This window comes from Panthera onca, chromosome B3 (genome assembly GCF_046562875.1).
Source record: "Panthera onca isolate mPanOnc1 chromosome B3, mPanOnc1 haplotype 2, whole genome shotgun sequence".
In the NCBI taxonomy this organism is placed as follows: Eukaryota; Metazoa; Chordata; class Mammalia; order Carnivora; family Felidae; genus Panthera; species Panthera onca.
In genome coordinates this window covers 18,057,597-18,075,633 of record NC_138344.1, presented here as the reverse complement: position 1 = coordinate 18,075,633, position 18,037 = coordinate 18,057,597, and the positions used below count along the sequence as shown (strand labels likewise).

At 36.3% G+C, this 18,037-nt stretch overlaps 1 protein-coding gene and 1 pseudogene across 8 annotated transcripts in view; both read right to left on the bottom strand.

Moving 5' to 3' along the window:
- The window catches only part of MEF2A (myocyte enhancer factor 2A), a 165,496-nt gene that overhangs the window by 41,130 nt on the left and 106,329 nt on the right, over positions 1 to 18,037 (bottom strand). The window lies entirely within an intron of this gene.
- Positions 4,566 to 18,031, bottom strand: LOC132668773 (small ribosomal subunit protein eS19 pseudogene; annotated as a pseudogene).

The following is an 18,037-nucleotide window of genomic DNA, read 5'->3' as shown; positions in this document are numbered from 1 at the left end:
AAAAAAAAATTTTTAATCTTTATTTATTTTTGAGAGAGAGAGAGAGAGAGAGAGAGAGAGAGAGAGAGAGCAAGCAGGGGAGGAACAGAGAGAGAGGGAGACACAGAATCTGATGCAGGCTTCAGGCTCTGAGCTGTCAGCACAAAGCCTGATGCGGGGCTCAAACTCACAAACAGCGAGATCATGACCTGAGCCGAACACTTAACTGACTGAGGGGCCCCAAAGATTATTTATTTTTGAGAGAGAGAGACAGAGAGAGAGAGACAGAGAGAGAGAGACAGAGAGAGAGAGAGAGAGAGACACAGAGAGAGAGAGAGAGAGAGAGAGAGAGAGAGAGAGACAGAGAGAGAGACAGAGAGATGGAGACAGAGAATCCCAAGCAGGCTCCATGCTATCAGCGTAGAGCCCCACATAGGTCTCAAACTTACAAACAGAACTGTGAGATCATGACCTGAGCTGAAATCAAGCTGGATGCTCAACCGACTGAGCCACCCAGGAGCCCCAAAAGATATTTAAATGGATCAAAAATTAACTGCTAAGTGTCTTCAATGGAAAGCTACATATTGTTCAGGGCACATCCTTCTAAGGTTATCTGACTCTATGGGATTTGTGCCTTTGATCTATTTTACAGCTCTGTAGAGACAGAAGTTAATTTGTTGAAACTGATAGTAATGGAAATAGTGTTGATAGACATGCAAATAAACTCTGTCTGATGGAGGTTCAACTGACTTCTTTCCTCACTATGGAAGAGGTCAGTTTTTTTTTTGTTGCATCTATGAAGCAAATTTATTTTGCCTTCTTGATGGGCTTATATATTTGTCTAATCTTTGGATTTACCTACTAACCAGCTGTAACATTTTTTTTCCAGTTCCCTCAGTCATTCATGAGTTAAAATCTTTGACTCATGTTCATTTTATATCTAAGAGTCATAACTTCACCTTTTTTGAAGATTACTGTTTAACAGTTATGACAGTAAAACTACCCTTGACTTATGAGTCATAGTAAATGTAAACTCAAGGGGGAAAGAGCTTCCTAATACCCCTTGTTAGGACTTGGTATTAGATGGAGTATGGGCTTTTATAGGAATAAATGAATGTGTTGTTAAATTTTTTGAAAATATTTGGTTAACTGATTAATGATTTGTATTAATTTATTATAGTATCAAAAATTAAGGATGTATGATCAGAGAAGGCTTGCAACTCATCAGTACTCTTCTTCAAGAAATACAAGAGAATAATCCTTAATTTTTGTGACAATTCACAAATCAATTGTTAATTCTTGTGACAATTCATAAATTGCTATTCATATCATAGTATCGAGAGTAGTACAATGGTCTAAAACTGTAAACCCACAATCTCCTGAAGCAGGGTTCCTATCGATCTGAAGCAAGTGAGGTCTAAGGTGAAATTCAAGCTGGTGGAGGGAATCTCCAAGGGCTGGAGATGCCCAAATTAAACTTAAAAGTAAAAGAAGGTTTTGTTTTTATCTTTGGTATTAATTAAATGGGTTTTAGCTAAATGAAGAGGAACTTAAAGCCTTCTACCTACTGATTAAAGACCTCATCAATAGGAAGGCTATGAAATTTTTAATTTTGATATCAATTTAAGGAAAAAACAGTGAAAACCATATTCTGGCTAGAACTTTCATTCAGGTTTTATCTACTTTACAACTCTATAGGGATGGATGTTAGGTAACTTACAGAAAATGAATACTGACTGCAAATAATTCCTGTTCATAGAAAGTGTTTCCTGTGGAGTACCACTGATTATCACCTTGTAAAAGCTGACCAGTTTTCTTGCATCTATAAATTCATTTCAGCATCCTTCCACTATTAATATGTGGTATTTTAAGTTCTTCTTTGAACTGGTTGTGACATCTTACTGGTTCACTCATTAGTTAAGTAAAATCTTTTGATATATATTCATTTTGTAGTTGTAGGAGTAATGATTATGTTTCCTTTCAAATCTAATCTGAAATTTGGAAGACCTATAGTCCCTATATTTTACAATTTATATGCACAAATTATACCAATCTTTTTAAATATTAATAAGCATATTTTAGGATAAATAGAATTTCTATTATTTTCTTCCGGAACCCCAAGCGATAGTTTTGTATTTACAACCTTCTTTTGAAATAACAGGTAGGACACAGAATCAAAATTCCTAAAAGCCTAAGTGCAAGTCACCAACAGCCTAGCTCCTACTTATCAGCTCGCTTGTTTGAAACCCTGCCCTCTTGTTTGCAGGACTGTTTTACAGCTCACTATAGCCTAGTTTTAACCCCATCTTCCATGAAACTTCCCCCATCCTCCGCTTCCCTATGTTAAAATTTTAAGGTCACTTACTCTACAGAACATTCATTTAATATATGGTACCTTGTATTTACCTATCTATGTATGTACCCTAATCTATGAACTTTCAAAAAAAAAGACTAAAATCTGGATTGCTTTACATTTTCAGAGTCTAGCACAAGGTGCTACACAAACATGAAATATTTATTAATACCTGCAAGATAAAAAAACAAAATAATGAGATCAGAATGCTATGACAAGTTAGAAGCCTTCTAAAACACAAAGTTATGAATTTATTAAAACATACTTAAATAATAAGGAAATCTGGAGACATTAGTTTGTACTAGGCTGGTTGATTCACAGAAATTGTTGATATTTGACTGCTTTTGAACTACAAAAATATAATTTCATATATATAATTTTTTTTAAATATTTATTTTTTGGGAGAGTGTAAGTGGGGGAGGGGTAGAAAGAGGGGGGACAGAGGATCTGAAGTGGGCTCTGCGCTGACAGGCTGATAGCAGTGAGCCGGATGTGGGGCTCAAACCCACGAACTGTGAGATCATTACCTGAGCCAAAAATCAGACGCTCAAATCGACTGAGCCATCCAGGTGCCCCTCATACGTATAATTTCTTAATTTCATACATATGTTTAACTCACAACAGCCTACATCCTGAAAGCTGCAGGAGACGCTCCAGTGGGCTTTTGGACAGCAAAGAATAGAACTGAGCATGCAAAAAGACATCTCTTGACACTGAGTGTGTGTAATTATTACCAAAGGTTCTGATTCTGGATCTTATTTTGAACCCAAGAGGCTGGTGTACAAACTTGCTAATTCAAAAACCAAAGCTATGCTTTTCTAGAGTAAGAAAAATTCATACCATCTATAAAGGACCAATCCAGTTTTTTAAAAAAATCTGCATCAGTACTGAGACAAAAGGTCCCACAGTTCACCAAACTTTTTCTCCTACGGAGACAAAAGACAGTACAATAACTGAAGTTTTTAATTTGGAAATTATGCTCTGATTTAAAAAGGTTAACTGGAGGGGCACCTGGGTGGCTCAGTTGGTTGAGCATCCATTTCTTGATTTCTGCTAAGGTCATGCTCTCACAGTTCGTGGGATCAAGCTCAGTGTGGGGCTCTGTGCTAGCAACACAGGGCATGCTTGGGATTCCCTCTCTCCCTCTCTCTCTGCCCCTCCCCTGCTTGCATGTGCACGATCTCTCCCAAAATAAATATAATAAACATTTTTTTAAAATGGTTAACTGGATAAAGATCCAAATATCGATTATTTTTACACCAAGAGCATCCGCTGTGCCTTCAGAAGTCATCCTGCACACCAGCCTTGGTGGCAGAGATGAGACACCATGCAGACCACCCTGAGATGGAGTTCCTGGTGTCAAGTCTTTAGGAAATCAGGTATTCCTTACTGTTTGGGGTGCCACGTGCCTGTATTTTCTCAATAAATTCTCCTTTACCTTGAGCTACTTTAAATGGATTTCTAGTTCTTTTTTTTTTTTTTTTTTCCTCCTCGTGATGCTGATCCATCGGCATCGATTTCTAGTTCTTATAGTCAAAGAGCCTTGATGAAAAAAGCATAATCATTTAGGTCACATATTAGTAGTCTCCTTATCTAAGTCATATAATTCCCAAAAAAAGTCAGGATAGTGCTTCCACAACCCTGAGTCCAGAAAGGGTCCCAAACCTGGAAGTAAGATGACTGAGGATTATTTACTGTTTCTGGCCAAAGATAACTGACTCAAATAATGATACATGCATTAACAAAGATCTTTAAAGTGTTATATTGTTCTAAAGCATTAGCAACCTCATCTTTCAAGTTCAAGGAAACATCTCGAGACCTCTGGGTATGTAACACTGCTTGGCAAGTCCTGCCTGCACATTTGTCCTTCATTTTCTAGCCTGTATTATTCAATCTGTTGGTGATAGCAGAGATGGAAAGAGTAAGGAAATGGTAGAAAGGAGATAGGGGAAAGAAACCTGAGACAAAAACAACACTATTTAGACTTTTTTTTTCCTAAGTATATCCAGGTTTTCTTTTATACAATAAACTTAAAAAGCAAATATATTTCAAAATGGACTATAAATTAAGAGCAGCCAATTTTAAATAGATTTCTTTTAGCTCACATTCTCTTATCAACAAAAAATACTGTATTTCAAGTTTTAGACACACTTATTCTGAAGGGAAATTAGATATATATACACATGTATATATAAATATATATAAGCAAATACATATATACACAATCACACATATATTACTATAGTCTTTGATTTTTTTTAATAGAACAAGGAAATCTAGTATTCATGATATTTTTCACTGTAAATAAGTTGAAATATTTAAACTATGTTAAGTCTGAAATAAGAACTGATAAAAATCCCAGGGGACTCACATTTTCTGGAATTTTGAGATATGCCGCTAACTTTTAAGACTCCGGAGTCCATACTCCTGAGTGTTTACCAGAGCCCATCCCTGACAAGACTCTATTAACTACTGCCTACCAAGAACTGAAATGTTCTTTCATGTTATGCTCAATTTTATAATTGTCAAATTCCATTCCAAACTAATAGAAGCACAGTACTTAGAAGCAAAACTATGGAACTGAAAGTACTCAAAAGGTATATATGCATGGTTTTTAAATGCATGAGGAAGCTAATTAATCAACCCACAATATCACCACCCACCTTAAATCTCATTTCTGTCAAGCACCTCAGCAGTAAATGCTCCATAAATACAGGATGAATGGATAATTAGATCTAGCACAAGATAAAACTACCTGTAAAATAAAGGAATAATAGGTCTCAAGTTCCAAGGAACTTAAATGAAACAGAATTTTTTTAAAATGAGGAAAGTTCTCCTTTCCCTCATTTTTTAAGTATATAGAAAGTTTGTAATTTTGAAAGATATTTCTTAATCTTCCTAGGCACTCTGGAAATGCATAAAAACATTTAATTTTTTTAAAACTGTGAAACATTCACAAAGAAAAGTGCATCAAAACTTATTAAACTCAATAATTACAAAGTGAACACCAATAATTCTAACCAGATCAAAACCAGACTAGAACCAGAACCTATATATTGCCCTCAATCACACAACCCTTTCCTCTTCCCTCTAACAGAGAATACTACCTTCACTCTGTGATGACAAAACTTCCTGGATTTTCTTTATAGGTTTACACATATATGCATATCCCTAAAAATATTGTTTAGGTTTACTTTTAAATATTATGTGGATGGAATATATGCAATGCATTATTCTGTCTTGACTCTTTTACTATACATTATGTTTATTAGATTTGTCCTTGGGGTTGCATATACTTCTAGTTTGCTCATTTTCACTGAACACTGTATAGGTAAAAACAAAAGAAAACAAACCCTTTATTCACTCTACTGCAGATAGACACTGGAGTTGCTTCAGTCTTTTGGCCATAATTAAAATGAAAATGAAAATGGTGCTATGAACATTTTTGCAGATACAGCCTACTGCATACCTGCACACACTTCTCCAGGGTGTATTCTTGGGAATGGAACTATTGAATTCATAAAATATGTGGACTTTATCTTATGCTGGATAATGCCAAACCATTTTTTAAAGTACAGTTGACCTTTGAACACAGGTTTGAACTGTGCTGACCCACTTATTTTACTCAATAAATACAGTAGAATACTGTAAATGTATTTTTCTGCCTTATGATCTTAATAACCTTTTCTCTTCTCCAGCTGACTTCATTGTCAGAATACAGTATACATATAACACATATAACACAAAATGTGTGTTAATCAACTGTTTATGTTATTGGTTAGGCTTCTAGTCAGAGGCTAAGTTTTGAGGAAGGTCAAAAGTTACAGATGGATTTTTACTGCATAGGGGGCTGCTTTCCCAACTGCCAAGTTGATCAAGGGTCAACTATGATTGTATCGATGAACCTTTCTACCCACAATGAGAATTTGCAATCCCCTGATTACTAAGGAAATGAAACACACTTCATACCTATTTGCCATTCGAATTTCCTTGTAAGTGCCTATTGAAGCACTTTCCAAGTTTTCCATTGAGTTGTTCGTCTTTTTATTATCACTTTATTATCATTCTTTTATTTGAAATCAACATAAGCTTTCCTAATTTTATGTACTATAAAAATCTTTTCTCATTCTGTGGCTTTTTAACACTTGCTTTCAGATAAAAGCAGGTTCTTTATTTTAATAAAATCAAATTTATCGGGTTTTTTTTTTCCTTTACATTTTTCATGTCTTGTCTAATAAATCCTTCCATACCTCAAAATCGTCTTCAAAAAAGCTTTTCTCTCTGCCTTTTGCATTTAGGTCATAATCTTCCTGGAGGCAGATTTTATGTAAGATAGTTGGTTCCCTTCATGATTTCCTATATATACATATATATATATGAAACACACACACACACACGTGTGTGTGTGTGTACATGTCCCAGCACCATTAATTTAAAATTTGTTCTTTCCCCTATGATTAGTGATCACAGCCATATATACACACGGTTCTGTTTCTGAGCTTTCTATCCCTTCACTGATACGTTTGGCATTTGCTATTTGTGCCATTGGCATAGTTATCTTCATTACCACAATTTTAAAATTCGTTTCAATATATGACAGAGTAAACCCTTTCACTTTGTTATTCTTCAGGCTGTCTTCTTTTCCTCTTGAATTTCCCTACATTTCAGAATCCGTTGTTGAATTCTTAAAAAAAAAAAATCCTTGGGATTTTGACTGGCATTTTCTTAAACTCTATAAAGATTATTTATTTTTTTGTAGCACAGATGTATATAAATAACATTGAGAGTTCCAGTCCACAATAATGGGATAATTCTGTCAAATCAACCTTGCATTCCTGAGATCAACCCAACTTATTCATGATGTATACTGTCCCTTCTATATATATTGCTGGATTTAATTTCTGTATTAGTTAGCATAAGTAATATGTATTAGTTAGCATAAGTAATGTGAGATGCTTTAACAAACACAAATCTTAGTGGCCTGATACAATGAAGTTTCTTATTCATATAAAGACAAATGAGGATGTTTCTTATCCCAGAGAGACTTGCATGAGGTTATTCAAAGCCCAGACTCCTTTATCTTGTGGTTGCACACAGAAAACCTCCAGAGTTCCCATCTGGATTCTCTGCACCTGGCTGGCAAACAGGGAAGAGAGAATATAAAGATCATGTGGGAGGTATTTTACAGATCAGATCTGGAAGTAGCATGTTATCACTTCTACTCCCATTCCATTGGGCAACTCAGTCACAAGGCCACTCACAAAAGGAGGCTAATATAGAGTCTATATACATGCCTGAGCAAACGAGAAAATATATCAAAGTGAATAGTCTCTCAACTAAAAAAGATGTGAATTCAAAGAAGTAGATTAGTATTTTGTTTAGGAGTTTTGCATTTATGTTCAGTGAGACTGACATCTGATTCTTCTTAGAACTCTCCTTGCTGGTTTTGCTATCAAGGTTAGGCTAGCTGCATATAATGGGGAAAAGAGAGTTCCTTCTTTTTCTATTCTCTGGAACAATTTGTAAAATACTGGCATTATATCTCCAAAAATCTGTTAGTATTTGCTTATGAAGCCATCTGGATTTGAAGTTCCTTTGTGGTAAACTTGACAATAACACTATTCAGGTTGTCTATAGCTTTATTATTCCATTTTGTTAGATTGCATTTTCTGGAAATTTGTCCATGGAATCAAAATTTTTGAGGCACAATAGGATCCTGAGATTTTATGTGCTCGAAAAAGTATATTAAAATAGCTGAAAAAAATTTAAACGATATATTTGTAATCTAGTTCACCTCTTACCTTTACAGAGAATATTAAGCTTAGGAGAGACACAAGTACTCTCCCTTCAACCCTACCACATCACATGGCAATTAAATAGAACTGGGACTAGAATCTAAATCTTCTGATGTCCAGTCCAATGCTCTTTTCACTAGGCTGTTTTAGTTCAGCTGGTTCAATAGACTGAATCACTCAGTCAACAAATGAGAGGGAGAATGCAGAGAGGGCTGTGATCAGAAACCACTTCAACCTTGGGAAGAAAGCACATTCTTTTGCAGGTAGTTGCTGGCAGGACTTCAGGGTCCTTCTCCAGTTTCTCCATGATCTTATTCATATATTCCTCAGTAAGAAGTGTGTGGTATTCAAACTATGGCTTCTTTGAATTTTAAAGCTTTATCCAGTTCTGTGATACCCCTAGGTTTCATTGCAAAGATCTCAGCAAATGCTAATGGTACTTCCTTCCCCTACCCCAAGCTAAACCAACAATTTTGGGACACTTAACTCCCTGAAGCTGGATATTGGGCAGTCTAGTAGCTTCAGCTTATCAACAGGATAATGTAATTCTGTTGTATATCTCCACACATAAACAAGTATTTTGAAAACTTGATTCTCAGTGCACTGTGAGGTCAGGAAAGTACATCTTCAAAAGTCTTGGCTCTTGGTTTTCACCATCCCTCTCTCTGTGTTTTTTTAAACTGCATGAATGACTTAACTTACTTTTTTCCCCCTTTAATCCAACAAAATTTATTGAGAGCACCCTACTAGGTTATGAGGTTCACTGATAAAATAGATATGGGTTACTGTCCACATGAAGGTTGTGAAGGTCATGTGATCTTCCCATGAGGACTGCTTTCTTACTATAGAAGTCTGACTTGGTTTGTACCCCTTCCTCAAACGCCTGAGGTGGTTTAGTTGCAAAACTGATACACAGGTGTTTTGCTTTCATTTTTTTTTTTTTTAACTAATGAGGCAATTTATTAACCCAGCATTTGTTCTAATGATTCTAGGTGGCAGCTGCCACCTGTCCAGCAATTCTGTCCAGAGCTCTCATCCCTGAGGTGTTAGTTTGCAGCCTCCACCCCTGTCCTTTTCCATTGTTTTCAGCCTCTCTAGGGCTTGGAGGACCCTGTGGGCCATCTTCTTAGAGTCTCTGCTAAAGTGGTTGGGCATGAACTTGTTCCTCTGAAGTCGCCCACAGATGTTGGCCATGAAGCTGACCCCAGTACTGCCCTGGAGGTGCAGGTGCCATACTGTGGAGACAGCTTGTGTGTAGAACCAGTTCTCATCGCAGGGAGCAGGCTCTTTATGTTTGGCCAGCTTGACAGTGTCCACCCACTGAGGGACTTTTGGTTCTCCAGACTTTTTGAGGAAGGCAGCCAGAGCTCTAACAATCTCCTATGGTTCACATCTTTTACAGAAACGCCAGGCATTGAGAGGCCTACATGCTGCCAGCCAGAGGAGAGAAAACAACGGGGTTCCCCAAGAGCATAAGTCAGGCATCCTGCCTTCATTCTTGAAGATATTTTTTCTGGGTATAGAATTCTAGGTTGGAGTCCATCTTCTACTTTCTCAACACATTTAGGATATCATTTCATTGACGACAGATTTTCATTTGCTGCTATTTAGAGTCAGCACTCCTTTGAAGATAATCTAATTTTTTTTCTTGGTCTTTTGTTTCCTGTTAGTTTCATTTATGTATAGATTTTTTCTTTTTACTCTGTATAGATTTGTTGAGTTAACTTAAATCAATCCTGGAAAATTGTCCTTATGTCTTCAAATACTGCATCTGTTTCATTCATATTCATTCTCTCCTCTCTTCCCCTCCTTCCAGAATGCCCAAAACAATTTAGGTTAGAATTTCTAACCAATCTTTTCTCTCAACATCTTGTATTTTCCACTTTTTCATCTCTTTGTGCTGACTTCCAGATAACTTTTTTCAGTTCACAAATTCTTCAACTATGTCAAATACACTTCCAACATGTCTACTAAGTTTTTCATTTTGGTTATTTTTTTTTTCATCGCTCTAAGTATTTTTCTCAAATCTGCTATAGCACTGCTTTTATAATTCCCTGTTTCTTGCAAATATTTGCAAACTTGTTTATGAAACAGTGAAATTATTTATAATCTATGTATAATAACAACAGTATCTGAAATATTTAGGTGTCAGTTATATTTCTTTTTTTTTTTTTTTAAGTTTATTTTTATTTATTTTGAGAGACAGAGAGCAAGCAGGGGAGGGGCAGAGAGAGAGGGAGACAGACAGAATCCCAAGCAGGCTCCACGCTGTCACCACAGAGCCCAATGGAAGGCTCGAACCCACAAACCTGAGCTGAAATCAAAAGTTGGATGCTTAACCAATTGAGCCACCCAGGCGCCCCAGTTTCTGCTATTTCTTGCTGCATTTTGCTTATGGTGCCTTGTTTTCTTTTATGGTTGGTCATCTTTGTATGATGGATGCTCAATGGTTTTGAAAAGTTATTTGATGCCTAGAATTAAAGTGCTTTTCTTCAAAAAGTATATAGATTTGCTTCTTCCAGGAACCTGGAGCAAAAGTTTTCTTGGACTTCTTGCATTATGTGACTTTGGCCAGTGATTCCACACAGTGCTGGTAACCTGTTTTACAACCTTTGAGAAACAGGTTCTCTTTCTTTTCTTATTCTCCTTTCTCCAATCTGTTCAGTACAACAGACCTCTCCTTGCATCTTCTGCAAGTAGGAAAAAGGCAGTGGATTTTTCCTTTTTCCTTAGGTTCCAGTTTGATATGAGAGGCCATGTGTTAGCCTCAGAGACCTGCAAGTAATCACTTAACCTTTGCCTCTAGATCCACCAAAGCCTGAAGCTTAGTTTTCAAGTATTTATCCAGATGGGAAAAGAACTCAGGGTAGCCAGAACTTTAAATACTTCTTTACCTTTTAGGTTCTTACCTTTCCTCAGATTTTGGTCTGGCATATTCCTTAACAGCTCTTTGATGCTATAAAGTCATTTTTGTATAGTTCATCTAGTATTTTTAGTTGTCTTCAGCTGAAGGGTTGGTCCAGATAACGTGGACCAACATTACATAAATTTAAAAAATCAACACTTTTAGGAAAAAATGAGCCAAACATTTTCTAATGATATCCATAAAGTTTTCTGATGATGTTTTTGCCTTTTAGGTTAAATGTGGAAAAGAGTTCAACACAGAGCTATCATACAGCCCGGCAAATTCCACTCCTAGGTAAATACCCAAAAGAAATGAAAACATGCCCTTACAAAAACTTACACAAAAATTTCATAGCTGCACTTTTATAACAATCAGAAAGTGGAAACCCAATGTCTATCAACTGATGACTGAATAAACAAAATGTGGTATTTCCATACAAAGGAATATTATCCAGCCATGGAATGAAGTACTAATACATGCTACAAAACAGACAAACCTTGAAAATATTATGCTTAACGGAAGAGGCTGGACACAAAAGAGAACATATTATATAATCCCATTTTTATGAAATATCCAGAATAGGCAAATCCACAGACACAGAAAAAGGTTAGTGGCTGCCAGGATGAGGGAAGGGGAGTTGGGAAATGACTGCTAATGGGTACCAAGTTTCATTTTAGGTTGATGAAAATGTTCTGGAATTAGTGTTCATAGTCGCATAAACTTGTGAATATGTTAAAACCGCTAAATGTATAATTTTAAATGGTGAATTTTATGGTCTGTAAATTATATCTCAATAGAAAGAACATAAAAAAGTTAATCTCAGGTTTGTCTATAATACCCACTGTGGTAGCCACTACGTACACTAAGTTACCTCACTGAACATTCAATTTCACAGGATAGTGAAAGATTGGGGGGCAATGATTTATAAAGATGCCAGGCAATCTGAATGCACTTCATGCAGGTTACAGAAAACGCTGGAAATCTTTAGTATGATTATGAATAATCTCACTGGAATTCATACCTATGGAGTTCTACATCCAGGTATATCAAGATAATCAGTGAAGAGAACTATATGAAATAAAAGCCAATAGCATCTATGAAAACAGCTTTCTTTTACACTCTAAAGGAAACTAGCAAAGTAATACAACTTCCCCTCTCTGAATAATTTTCTCTTACATATAGCAGCCACTTATTCAGATGAACATAAACTGATGAATGCTCTCTTTAAAAAAAACAAACAAACTTCTATGATTAAACAATACAGTCTGCTCTACCATAATGTGTTTGGGAATATAAATTAGGTGACATGAAACTGGTAAATAGGGAATGGTGTCAGAATAATAAAGTCACTCTGGTTCCATGTGGATTTTTCCTAGGCAAGGGGAGCCAAAAAGTGGGAACAGAAGTATAACGTTTAGCAGGAAAGGAGAAAGACCACCAAACAGCAGGAGCGTGGTGTGCATTATAAGAAAATTGAAAAGGAAGGCTTCAGAGGAGCACTCCCCGCCCCACTGCAGGTGGTAGTTATTTCCCATACTTAAATGGCAACCCCTCACCCTCCACCGCTCATTGCTACACTGCCATCTGCACTGTCCTTAGACCCACCATCTCCATCCTAATTAAAGTGCTGCCAGCATTTCTATTCAAATAATTAATTCTGTGCATTTATAATACCCACTAACTATACACTAAGTTACCGCACTGAGCAGTTCCAGCTCTTTTAAATTGCTGATTATTTTTTAGTTTGTGTTGCTTAGAACACAAAATTGCACAGGTATTAGAGTTTGTGAGGCTTTTCAGGAACACATAAACAGCATTACAGCAGAAGCACCTATACTTTTTTTAAATCTGTTTACTTCTATAACGGTTGGAAATACTATATACTAGGAATCAATGTTGAAGATGGGGCGATACAGAAATGAAGGCGATACAAAGTGAAGAGAATCACATCCCCTTCATCCTTGAACTTTATTTCCATTTAAACATACTCTGGGGTCGCCTGTGTGGCTCAGTTGGTTGAGTGTCCGACTTCGGCTCAGGTCATGATCTCACGGCTTGTGAGTCTGAGCCCTGCATCAGGCTCTGTGCTGACAGCTCAGGGTCTGTAGCCTGCTTCGAATTCTGTCTCCCTCTCTCACCACCCCTCCCCCACTCACGCTCTCTCTGCCTCTCAAAAATAAAGAAACGTAATAAAAAAATAAATAAATTTAAACACACTCTGTGTTTCTGTCCCTACGAGCTGTGGGTAACATCTGAAGACGTTTTAAGAGTATCATCAATTAGTTACCACTAAAGTAAGCAACACTGCTTTTAGTTCAATTTTAAAGGTCATTATTAAGCTGTGTGCTGGATCTTTGGGAATCCACTGGAAGAAAGCTCTTTCTCAAAGACTCAGCCTCAGAAGTTCCACAGTCTTCTGAGACAGATTCAGGGTCTTCAAGAGAACATTATTTAAGCTCTGAGTTTTGTCACTGCATACTCCTAAGACCCTGGACAAGCCTTTTGCTTTGTTTGGACTCCTACTTTCTTATCATTTAAATGAAATACAGAACTAGATCAGGGTTTCCAAGCCTTCTTATAACACATAAACTCCTTCTCACAATAATTTTGGTCATTTAGTCATTTTTTCCATAATAATAATGAAGAGATTTTAAGTAAAAGTACTTTAAATTGTTGCATTAAAGGAGATCATATTATAAAGATTATTTATAAAAATATTTGAGCACATTCACATTATGGTTAAATTCTAAATATTTCCTTCTTTACATATGATGCATCTCAAATTTTGTATAGATCACTTGAGGAAAAGCATGACATGTCAACATATTATCATCTTTAGAACAAAGCCTAAGCCACCATTTAATCACCTTTCCCCATTCAAACCAAATGGAATAGCATTCTTCTTCATAAAATCTCAACATTATTAAAGACCTATCATAACTAAAAGATAGGATCTTAGTCTATTTTTAAAAGCTATAAATGTCTTCTGAAATGCTGATAAATCTACTGCCAGATTAGTATTCTTGTAACAATGGTCTGACTACCCAAACTGCTAAACCACCTCCAAGGGCTGCCCAATGCCCATGAGACAAACGTCAAATGCCACAGTTGGTATGCAAGGCACTCTATCAACTACACCCAATCTGTCTGTTCTTCACTTTTATTAGTCACATATACAAACTATTCCACAGAAATGTGTATGATGTATAGTAAACACTGAGGTTTATTTTTTCTGTCTGTATGTCCAGTGTTTCTAGGACCATCTTTTGAAAAGACTTTCCTTTTCTCATTGATTTCCCTGAGCACTTTTGTCAAACATCAGTTAACCATGTGTTAATAAGGCATGGGTCTATTCCTGAGCTCTGTGTTCTGTTCTACTGAGCTACATAAACACAACTTCCTGGATTACTACAGCTTTAGAGTATGTCTCAGAGGTGGAACATCTGGCTAGAATTCGCCAATGAGAACTTTCCATCTTCTCTCCACCACTATGATTGTACTTCAGTGAGGAGTGTGGAGGCATGTTAGCTACATCAGTATAACGGAATTAATTTTAGAACATTTGCTGGAAACTCTAGGATACAACTAATCTCTGATGCTTTATATTGGTGCCACTATATATGGTAGCCACGAGTCACATGCAGTTACTTAAGTTAAAGATACAGTTCTTTAGTTATATTAGCTATATTTCAAATGCTCAACAGCTACACATGACTAACGGCTACCATACTGGACAGCACAGACATAGAACATTTCCATCACCACAAAAAGGTCTACTGGGTAACACTGCCATAGATGATGTTATGTGCAGATGTAAGGGCAGGAGCTGCCACCGTCAACATGAACAAGTCAGCATCAGGACACAGCTGAAGGCTTGAGGGAGACCACTTCAACAGACACAGGCTAATCTCTACCACATTGCTAGGTTTTCTTGTTATGTGATATATAACAAGTACCCCCTATTTGAAAGAGGAGTTTCAGTCAGGTCTTTTGTTGCTTGCAATCAGAAACCACCTAATTAATATAAAACAGTTTTCAAAATGTTACCATATACATTATTTTAACTGGTCCTTAAACTCCACAAGGTTTAGAACTTTAATACTGTTCTCTTTCCCTATTAAACAGGTACCATAAACATTCAATAAAATAAACTGATTACTATAACCAAGAAATGCTAATTATAATACTAAATATAGAAATTTCTTTGAACTATAGTAAGTGAAATATCAAATAACAGAATTTGAGAATTAAAACACCTTTCACAAAATGCCTAAATCCCCACCTAACTGCTTATTTTCTACTGTCATACAGAACAATAACTGGTAGATTTTTCTATACTCCAGTTACAAAACAATTTTTAAAAACTTAATACAACTATACAATTATGGGAAACAGCACTAAAATATTTTAATTATATCCTATTACAGAACAAGCCTATATGAATACTGGTAGCATAAAAAAGCAAGCTGATTTTTAAAATTCCTGTACAAATACTAGTTGCTATTTCTAAGGGTTTTTTTTTTTTTGTTTTTTTTTTGCAGAACATAAACATTTCTGAGGTTTACAAGACAGATTTTGGAAATAACAACTCAAGCCCAAAAATTACCACAAAATAACAAACCAGTTATTAAGAAAATTTCTATAAAAACAAAAAGCATGACAGAAAATATTCTCCACTGAATTACAAGAGGTAAACTCCAGGAGCACCTGGGTGGCTCAGTTTGGTTAAGCATCCGACTTCAGCTCAGGTCATGACCTCACGATTTGTGAGTTCGAGCCCTGCATCGGGCTCTGTGCTGATAGCTGAGAGAGCCTGGAACCTGCTTCAAATTCTGTATTTCCCTCTTTCTCTGCCCTTCCCCTGCTCATGCTGTCTCACTGTCTCAAAATTAAACATTAAAAAAATTTTTTAAAAAAAGAGGTAAATTCCAATATGAATTCAAGCTTTGCTTTATTCTAGAAGTCTCAAACTTGTAGCTTATTTATTACCAAATTTCAAAAATCCCTAATACTTAAAAACCAATCTTTAAAAGTTTATCTTCTGATCTTTCACTGCTAATCAATTAAAGTAAGAACTTATAGGAAATATTCTTTGAGTAAAGAAATATCACGTAACTATGTGTGTACACGCATAATGATATTCTTCACAGAATATCCTTAGGATACACGAGTATCAAAAATTGATTTGATTCATAAATCAACCCACCAAACAAAACCTACATATAAGGTATGTTTACTTTTCCAAAATATAAGAGGTTCATACTACCATCTTGAATGGTTTATAGGTCAAGCGCTGACTCTAACTATAAATTTAAAAGTAGGGTTATGACCAATTTGTGCTAAGAAGATCCCTTTCTTTTTTCAGACTCTAGATCCCTAGTCTCAAAACTGAGCGACAAAAATAATTTCAAAATAAAAATGAAAACTATAGAGCTGTCTCAATTTTAAGGAACTACGTGTTTGGCCTGGTTTAAAAACACTGCACGCGGGGCGCCTGGGTGGCTCAGTCGGTTAAGCGGCCGACTTTGGCTCAGGTCATGATCTCGGGGTCCGTGAGTTCGAGCCCCGCGTCGGGCTCTGTGCTGACAGCTCAGAGCCTGGAGCCTGTTTCAGATTCTATGTCTCCCTCTCTCTGACCCTCCCCTGTTCATGCTCTGTCTCTCTGTGTCTCAAAAATAAATAAATGTTAAAAAAAAAAAAAAACAAAACACTGCACGCTTGCATTTGCTACCTCTTTATAAGAGAAATATCACTTATGCTACGTATATATCTCACTTCACAAAGGCATACACAGAACATTCTTAAACATGGTAAGTACCCTGTATCTTTTGCATTAAATAAGCTTCTAGCTCTAATAGTAATGTAATAGTTATATGCTAAATGATTACTATGTGGTGGGAAACATCAAAATCTTGGGATTCTAAGTGTCTTGAATCTATATTGAAATGTATCCAACAAAGAAACTTCTGTAGTAAGATGAACACATCTTTTTAGGAAACACATCATCTTTTTAGGAAAATGGCAGAAATATGGTCAGTTATTCTCAGTGTCTAATACAATGTCTTATACACAGTATAAATATCAGTATAATAAATTAAAAGTATAAAAATAATGCATTATATTCAGTATTTTTACCCTTTTCCTCCTCCCTTCTTTCAAGCCCCTTTCAAAAAATTACAGTGCAACTTGAACACAATGTATTGCCTGGGAATTACAAGATAGTCAGTAAAACCTAGAGAGCTCTTTCAATAGCTATCCAAGCCTTCAGGATCTGGCTTACTTCCCAGGTCTTAGCTATTTCCACTCTTCACACTATACTACTACAGCTGCATTCAGCTGATTTTAACTCCATAAAATAACTGTGCTATGTTTCATTTCCTAATTTCCATTAAGTTGCCCCTCTGAACCAGAACACCTTTCTTCTAGCCCTTTCCCTCCCCAACCCTGTCCTTTAAAGGCCTAAGACAATGTGTCACCTCCAGAGGAAGTTTTCTCTGACCACTCTTCCAATCCTCTGTACCCTCCCTCGCCCTTTTCTCTCATTAGCCAAAAATATGGCTAATGTAGCAAAGAACTTCCGGAAGAGAAAGAACAACTCATCTGATTTTAACTACAAAAACACTCAATCCCTGACACAAAGACACATAAAAAGGATATACAGGTATTCATCGATAAACACAAGAAATGCATTACAGAAATGTAAGCTATATTATAAAGTGATATATATCACCCCTTTCCCCATGAACTCTTGTTTATATATCAACAACTTCAGTCTCTGATGGACAAAACTCTGACCTCAAGAACATAAAAATCACACGCAGAGATGCACAGTTCCTTAAAAAGCACATAAATGAAAACCAATAATTATATGATAAATAATAATATTCAAATACACAGTAAAAATAAAAAGAGTAAAACTGAAATTGCAGAGCTACGGTGACTGCAGTGTGAGGAGATGGTGCAGGACATGTGAGGAGAGGAGGGGGGCCATGAGGATTGCGTGCC